Source organism: Mastigoproctus giganteus, chromosome 4 (assembly GCF_048544385.1).
Source record: "Mastigoproctus giganteus isolate SK-2022 chromosome 4, ASM4854438v1, whole genome shotgun sequence".
In the NCBI taxonomy this organism is placed as follows: domain Eukaryota; kingdom Metazoa; phylum Arthropoda; class Arachnida; order Uropygi; family Thelyphonidae; genus Mastigoproctus; species Mastigoproctus giganteus.
The window spans coordinates 82,817,615-82,827,093 of NC_143578.1; the positions used below are offsets into that span (position 1 = coordinate 82,817,615).

Here is a 9,479-nt window from a genome sequence, read left to right on the forward strand (position 1 = left end):
CTGCCACAATTGTACGCTTTTTTTAAAGCCCTCTGGGGTCATACCCCGATATTAAGAATTCCTCTTTTCTAACTAGATGTTTTTTGTTTTATTTTATTGTCACAATGCATGTTGATGAAAATAGAGAACATCATGACAAAGCAAATGTCAACGAGCGATTTTTTTTTTTTTTTCTTTCTTGCAATTGTGTTAATGTAGTCGATATACAGCCAGCACAATAGTTAACAATGGACTTGCATTTTTTGTGGTAGTGTATGTATGGGCAAGATCTGGCAATTACCCGTTTCAGAGTGCGATTAACCCAGGACTTCAGCATAAGTCCTGAGTTAGCCCTAATAAATACCAATGTTGAGTTTCAAGTCTGAGCTGATCAAGAGATATGTTGAGTTTCAAGTCTGAGCTGATAAAGAGATATGTTGAGTTTCAAGTCTGAGCTGATCCGTTTTGGAGCAGGCTTCCTTTCGAAACTGTTTAGTGCAGGCTGACAAGATTTTCATGAAAATCGGGACAAGACGAATTCTGGAAATAAAAAGAGAAAAATAGGGGCATTTCCGGAATCCATCCAGAAAAGCTAGAGTGAGTTTCCACTTCCCTGGTGTTTCTAGGGCACCCTAATGTTAGTAACGCTAATGTTATTTTATAAAACCGTTCCCAAAAAAATCTGTAATTTTATTTTTGGTTCAAGTAAAATTATAAATGAGTTAACTGTAGGAATACAAAAATCCTAATCCAGGTACAATTATCATGTTTTATATCAGAAAACGTTAACTGTGTAGGAATCCAAAAATTTTATATCTCTTAGACTAAACTTGAATTAACTGTGTGGAATTTCTAACTAAAAACATCTCTTGTATTGGTACTTGACAGATTTCACATCTGAGCAGCATGCATACTTTGCCAGTTAAACAGAAAACTATTTAACTGGCAAAGTATGTATGCTGTTCAGACATGAAATCTGTCAAGAACCAATTAATATATCAATTAATAAAAACATTACAAACATTAGTTTATTTAATAAAAAAATTTATTACAATAGCAAAAATTATAAAACTGGCAATTACTATACAAAAACTGCGTAGAAATTAAATATGGCTTATCAAATAAAAATATTTTACCGAAATATCAAGTTACAGAAGCAGACAACCACAATATAACTGTTTGCCATCAGTGACATATCAGTCTATTGTTATTTCTTCTGTTTCTTCTTTCTGTTCTTCACTCTTTTTATCGTCTGTAAGAGTGGACTCTTCCAACGCTATTGGAATTATCCTTTCATTGGCTTTTGAGCTCTCTGAAGTCTCATTTGAAATACTTTCTGAACTCGCACTGTTCACCTTTCCGACATCTGTTAGTGTTACTGGGATTATTCTTTCATTACAAGACTTTTCGGAAGTCTTCTTGGTGGCCTGATATGTTAAAACATACGTGGAACCCAAATTTTCTTTCTTTCCATTACTCAGCAACGATTCTTCCAGTCTGATTGGAATGAATCTCTCATTAGATTTTGGAACATCTGCAAGTTTCTTAGGGGCTTCAACTGTGAGAAGGCCACTGCTACTCAGGTAAGAAACGACACTCTCTGATTTTACTTCAGCTGGCAGTATGTAACTGTTCGTAAATTCTCTGGAAACGGAGCCATGTAGGTCAGCCTTTGCTTCGTGCTTGCCGTGGATCGTCACGTTATTATCCTTTGTGGTGACCGAAATTTCTTCCTGAGAAAAGTTGCTCACATCCAGCATCACTCGGAACTTTTCACTGTCGCTTTTCATCTCGGAAATTGGCGCACTTACTTGACTTCGCGGGCTGCCATAGAAGTGCTGGTAAAATTTTGACGGTAGTAAGTCTGTTAGTTCAAGACCAAATTTTCGATCGATTATACGAGAGGGGAACTCCAAAAGATCCCACCAGTCAGGACCTAGTAGAGAGGACAGAAGACCGCGAGACAAAATCATGGCTGTAGAATCAAAGGTGATACCTCTCACAAGTAGATACAATCCAAAGAGTAGTAACGCAGTCACTTGATGTCAGGTTTCTATTCACGAAGCTGTTCGGGAGGTGTTTTTATATGCTCTTAAGTGCGTTCTAGAACATTCCAAAATAATTATATGCGTGGCAGTTTAGTCACGATGTTTAGAATAGCCAAGTTCGCTAACACTGTTTTCAAATAGTTAAACATCTTCCTTTAATGTCAGAACGCAGGTTACTGAACATACCTTACACGTCAGACGATTGACTGAGAGAGCAAGTTTAGATTCTGACATCACTGGGTTGTTGCGCAATCCCGGTGAAACAACAAGGCCACCAATAAAGCCACTCTGCTAAAGAGAAAGGGATGCGGGAAACCACGCGAATGATTGTATAACGAGGATCCAAAACGATGACACATTTTTAAAATATCTTTCTGAAAATCAGTAATATATACCTTGTATATTTAGTTACCGGATAAACGAGAGTAAAAAATAAATATATAATAATGATAATAAATAAATAAATAACAGTTGGAAGCAGACTATAAAATAGTTTATTACGATGGCTATGAAATATTAGTAGTTACAAGTCATGGTGCTGAAAAAGATTTAATTTGATTTTTCCATTGTTAATGTGAAATTATCCATTAGTAAAAAAATAATTTTTTGATTTTTTATTTGCATTAAATTAAAGTGAGAGAAAATCTCTCTCTCTGTCTCTCTCTCCTGTCATCTCGCATTTCACCCATGGCAACAGGATTCCACAACGTAATACACCCAACAGTTATATTAAGAATAGCACATGCAAAAAAACGGAGTAGCTCCCCAAAAAGCTATGACAGTTAAAAAAAATAATAATAATAAATAAATATATAACGCGACTGAAGAACAAGCAAACTATGAAAGCATTTTGTGCATTCATTTATTTTTGTTAATTTATAAATATAGTAAAGTCCTCTTTCAGCGAATAATACCATTTTTAACAAAAATTTTCACAGTATTTCTAGATCCCGACAGCTTCCCTTATTATTAGTGCTCTGTGAGTCTCGTTTGAACAAAATAATTTTGACGAAAAATTCGCGACGATTTTTATTTTTTAATTCATCTATGCCTGAACGAAAAATTATAATTTGCCAGTTGTTCGTAATTACGAATGAAACTGTGTAGCTCAAATTGTAAATACGGTTATAGGAAGATAAGCTTGAATCAAAAAATTAAAGTTTTAAAAGATGCGACAAAAGGATTCATTATTACACACTGTACTACGTTTCACACCATTTTTTTTTATTTATTTATTTATTTTTATTATTATTATATTCCCTACCCCTACCAGCACCCATATATTTTCGAATGCACTCTTTGAAATTTCGTATTAATGTGAGGAAAAACATCTGACATGAAATATAACAATTTGAATTCTGTAGTACCGTATCTCAATGTGTCAGTATTTTTTATAAATAAAATAGGCCATAGGCCTTCAAAACAACATTCCCTCATGTCAAGTATGTCAAGTATCCATAGAAATAAATGAAAGTAGAAAAAATATATATATTTATACAGCATAACTTAACATTAAAAGCAAACTGAGTTGATGAACAGTTAATCTGAAACACAGTCAGAATTACATGGCCTGGAATTGAATCGGTCAGTGATTTTTTATCTTCATGAATGATCACAAACGATAATATTGTGCAAGCTAAGAGAAACTGACCGATGACGTCGGCAGAACTGGGATACCTAATGATTAAAAAGGACTCTATTTAAGAAAACCCGATACAGGATGCGTTTTCGATGCATTTTGTTCTCCACATACATGCTGAAGTCGGCAGCCAGCTCTTGGACAAGTGGAAGCAGCTGAGCTGGCAGATGAATTATAATTTATGTAGTAAGGTAATAGTATGATAAATATTTTGATTAAAAACCATTTTTTGTTTTAAGGTGTTAGAATATAGCTGTAGTATTTAAATTCCAAAATATATTTTATTATGTATTCATTGATCATTACGAAATATATTAAAATAACTGTCTACAATTACTTAGCCATTTGGGGGGGGGCCTCATAGGCATGCGGCAGCCCCGGATGTAGGTGATAACGGTTCGGTACATTGACTACAACCGTCAACACAGTATGGCACTCCATAATTCAAGATAAACACACCTTTTCCTGAATGTTTGTTATTCTTGTTGGCTTTATGGAATATCGCCATCTAAACCATATTGCAACCGCGTATTGTGTTTATACAAGTGTGTACTCACGGCCGGTTCGCATGTTGTTGTGAGGGTATAATAAAAAAAAAAAAAAAAACGGGATAACACTCACAGGGGGGTACCTCCCACAGCTGGAGATTGAATAACTACCGCCTAACTTGTCTGCAGGTTTGAATATACTATCACTAGTTCTCGGGAGTTTACTAGCAAAGGCTGGGGCAGATTCGTGAAAGCCTATTCTTAGATTTTGGATGATTTCCTGAGCCCATTGTACGGCTCAGGCAACCATCCACGGCGAGTTCATCGTTGATCATAGAGCGAGCATCTTGTTTTAAAGAAATCCAGCGTTAACTGGTAGCACACTGCTGTTTGGTTCTTTAAATGAAGCTTGCTAGCATCATTCTTTTCGTCAATCTATTTTTCCTGAATACCACTGCAAACCCTGGCTGCAAAAGATAACGTGGAGAGGCAACAGTGGTGTGGCGGCGTGGAACAGCTCTCTGTTTTTTTTTTTCATTATTTTCCAGCAGAAATTTAATGACAAAGGGTTTCTTTTTTTTAATTTTTTTTTTAATACTGTACTCTATACAGTTGTATCCAGGGGTGGCAGCTTTCCTCTTACCAATCAGCTACATTCCTACGAAAAACGCGGAACAACGAATGGCAAGGACGAAGCTCACTTTCTCCCAGTTATTCGTTCGAAAAGTCTCGCAATACCGTCTTTCCCCATGGGGCTATCCCGAAATTTCCGCGAACCTCCCAGTTGTAGGAAGGAGGCCCAAAAATAAGTACCTTCTAAAATTTCCTGCTGTGCAGGTGAACCGATCATCCGAAAAGTATGTTTCAAGGGTCGACAGCCGGAAATTTTTGATGATACTCATTTTTAGAGGATAAATAATTATAATTCATAATTCATCCTCTAAACTAGTACTTTCCAAACTTTTTTGACTTTATTGAAAAACTTTTCATTGTTGTATGTTTAAGGTATACTTCTGCAAAAAACGACAAAAGAGTCAAAGAATTCTGCAAACTTATACAATCTCTTTGATTTTTTTACAGAACGTTATTAATTTTATGTTACTGCTGTGTAAAATAAAAGTTTTACTCTTATACGCGACAAGAGCAAAGTCATTCACATAAATATTAAATGATAGTGGCCTCAAGGATGAGTCCTATTACATTCCATGAAAAACGCAATTTGTCTTTTAAGTATTAAAAGTGTTAATGTGAAAACTTGCCCTTGGTGGTCTTCGGACTTGTCTGCCGTTAGGATACAAGTTCACCAAGCTGGTAGGACTAGGCGCCTCCGTAGCCAGGTGGGAAGGAGCAGCACACGCTTCTTGATTAGACCGGGGTTCGAACCCGTCACCACCAAATACGGAGGATGCGGAAAGGTCAGGGAATGACCACCGCATATCCCAGAGAAAGTTGCTAATGCTTAGTTGCTAATGCTCCTAAAAACCAAATAACAACAACAGCGGGTAGAACTTACCAGAGACATAGACATTTGTCTCCTGACGATGTCGAGGTACTCCATAGTCGGTATATTAATCTTAAGAAGAAATATGTTAGGGCAATTGAAGCTAGAAAAAAAGGAAACTTGGTCCGATTTTGTTCAAAACTCAGGGAACGCTAACCTGTGGGGACTATTGTACAAAATTATGAGAAACAAACTTAAAACTAAAGAAGTCTTTGGAACTATTGTACATAATGGTGTCGAGACTAAAAACTGGTCTGGGTCTGTAAGTGTTGTACTTGACAACTTGTTTCCGATTGATGACTCGGGTTGTGATACTGAAATTCATAGAGGTATTCACTCTGCAAACTCCTTGTACATATCAAATTCTTATTCTGAACCATTTACTGCTGCAGAATTAGAGACAGTTAAAAAACAGATCAATATAAGAAAATATCCGGCTGGAGAATATATTTATTGTGGAGACTGCAAAACTTAAACCTGAAATTCTATTACAGTTATTTAACAAATGCTTGGAGGAAGGACACTTTCCGGAGCTCTGGAAAACTGCTCTTCTGAGATTGATTAAAAAGCCCAACAATCCCCCAGACGAGCCCAGATCGTATCGGCCAATTTGGGGAAATTGTTGGAACGCCTAGTTGCCCTAAGGTTGAACTCTCTTTTCCTTGAAAAAGACCAGTATGGTTTTCTCCAGGTCGATCTTGTGAGGATGCCGTTGTAGATTTTATTTGCCATGTTGAAAACTCTCCGTTCAAATACACATTGGCTATATTCATAGACTTCGAAGGGTGCCTTCGATTCCCTTTGGTGGGATAGTGCCCTCGAACGTCTGCGTTCTGCAGAATGCCCTAAACAGTTATATCTTGTGTCAAGAGCTCTTTACAAACCGACTCGTCAGAGTCAGATCCAAGCATAACCAGATTCTACGTCAAATTTCTAGAGGATGTCCTCAGGGATCCATCTTAGGGCCATTATTAAGGAACATAGTGTTACAGGACTGGATAAAGAGAACATTTGAAAATACCAAGATAATGGCTTACGCCGATGATCTAACAGTACTTCTTAGCGGCAACTCAAGATCTGCCTTGGAAGCATCAGCTAGAATAGTCCTAGAAGACCTACAGATTTGGACCCACGAAAATAAATTGAAGATAAGTCCTTCCAAGACCAAGATCATGGTTCATGGGGGTAAAGTTGACATCCGGCGTCCACCTACGTGTAAAATTGATAATGCTCAAATCCCTGTAGTCACAGAAACTAAATTGCTGGGTGTTATTAATGACTAAAATTGAATTTTGGAGCACATTTGTCAAGCCTTGCTGCAAAATTTGTTCAAAACAATGCTGTAGTTAGAGTTTCTCGAAATGAGTGGGCTTCTCCAGATGATCCTTGAGGCTCTACTATGCAGCTGTATTTGTCCCTGTGGTGGCCTATGCTGTAGCCGCATGGTTCCATAGGGTCCAAATTGTAAAGTTCAAAGCTAAATTGATGACACTTCAGAGAATAATGTTACTAGTGTTCTGAAAGCCTGCCGCACAGTCTCAACGGCCGCACTTCAGATCCTGGCGGGTTTTCTGCCTCTCGACTTACACGTGATCTACAGAGGATTGACCTATAGACTAAAACGTAAAATTCCCTCAGAACTCTTTGGAATCACAATTCATTTAGACTCGGATGTCAAACATGAACGTAAAATAATTTGGAATAAACTAATAAACCTTTGGCAATCTAGATGGGAAACTTCATCAGTTGGCTGTGTTACGAGAAAATTCTTCCCCGAGGCCTACACATTGATGCACAAGAAGATGAATGTTTGGTTCAGTATGGATATGTTTACTTCATACTTGCTGACTGGTCACGGATCGATGAACATGAAATTATATGTCAGTGTGGAGAGGATGAAGACTGGCAACATGTACTGTAGCCATGCCCAAACTATACAGATTCTAGGGCCAGGCTTAGGGAACCAGTGCCTAATCTTTCCACTGGTCAAGAGTGTTGGTGCAGGATGTTGATAATTACCGAGCGCTGCAGTCTTTTGCAAAAGAAGCTTTTATGAGAAGTCCTGTACAGTCTCAGATGACAGCAGTTATTCACGCCTCTGGCTTGAACCCAACTTGACATTTAATTTGATGTTTATGACGAACTGTCTGGCTGTGTCCTCACCAGTTTATAAAACAATAGATTTTGTTGTAGATGAATAAATCTCAACTTTTTTTTTTTTTTTTTTTCCAATTCGTGGCGTATTAAGAAAGAGGGGGAGAGAGAGAGAGAATCTCTTTTTTTTTTTTTTTAATACGCCACGGGAATTTCTCTTTTTTTATTTCATTTTATTATTATTATTTTTTTATATTTTTAATACGCCATGGGAATCTCTTTTTTTTTTTTAATACGTCAGGGGAACCTCTTTTATTTTATTATTATTATTTTTTTTTACGCCGCGGGACCCCCCCCTCTTGAGTGGGCCCCCCCAGAGGAATCTGACCCACTTTTTGGCAACATCAGGTGGGTCAAAGCCTCGAATTGAGACATCACGAGCACTATTGGGACTGGCCCACCTTCCCGTGGTGTGGACGAGTACCCAGAATCATCTGTCCAGATGACTGATGCTTCTGGGTAGCCAAGTGGTCAGAACAGAACAACAGAACACACACATAATACACACAAACCTCCGTCACACACACATATCTGGCCCATTTGTAGTGATGATACTGTTCTTCACACAGATATGAGGCGGATATGAACTGACGTTCAAGGAGCCGCCCTTGACAAAAACACATGTCCACATGTATTTTAAGTATTAAGGTAAGTTACTTGATATAGTCTGTGGAAAATGTAATCGATTATACAGTCTATTACAGGATTAGTGCCATACAATTGATTACATCCATATAACATTGCAATAAGCGTAATTTTTAGCAAATTACGATTATTGTATGCCCTTGACAAGTTCGTGTAAATGACATGCATCCATCTTTGTCCATTAATCTTGGTAGTAAATAAATTGTTGAGAGAGAGAGAGAGAGAGAGGGGAGGGTAGTCATCATGGGCTCGTTGGGAAGACACCCATGTAAAGCTCAAGATAGTGTCCAAAGACACCCAAGATAGTGTCAGTTTAAATATTGGGATAGTTTTTAACATTCAAACATTTTAAATTTTAACAAAATCTTAAACTGTTCGATTGTTAATTATTTCCAGTTTATAACCATTTTAAGAAAATTGTGGATATATGGTTTCATTTTAATCGACTAAAATCCTCTTTTAACTATTTGTCGAAATATACAACATATATACTACGTTTTCAAAAGATTAGAGGAAAGTTAAGGGTATTTCCTGAGGTCCTACAGAATGTTTATTCAGTAAATGATTATTAAAATTATGTGCTGTTCTCGTATGGTGAAAACAGGAAACGTCATCTGTATTTACATTATAATCGTTACTTTTTCCCCCTCCCCAAATAGAATTAATTTCTTAATTCTTATAGCCTTAAGTGAGATATACTTTTCAAACGACTTATTCTGGAATTAGACTTATGACTAATTTAGAAAATGTTATTTTTCAATGAACTATCAAAATAAGTGAAGCTGCATAATTATTTTGGTACTAGCAATCAAACATTTAACTTCTTTTTTTTTTTTAATGTAATAAACTTATTTTTAGATTCTTTTAATTTTTTTAAATTCTCTGTGTTGCCTTTTCATTTTGTTGCACAGTATATTTAACTCACAGTTAAACCTTAATATCTCCTTAATTTCTGAAATAAAACAATTTGTTATGTCATTCAAAGGAACTGATAGATGGGATCAAATAAAAATAAAAAAAAATTA

The 9,479-nt window shown here is 36.7% G+C and overlaps 1 pseudogene; it reads right to left on the minus strand.

Moving 5' to 3' along the window:
* Nucleotides 1–989: 989 nt before the first annotated feature.
* Nucleotides 990–2,178, minus strand: LOC150086872 (alpha-crystallin A chain pseudogene; annotated as a pseudogene).
* Nucleotides 2,179–9,479: the final 7,301 nt, after the last annotated feature.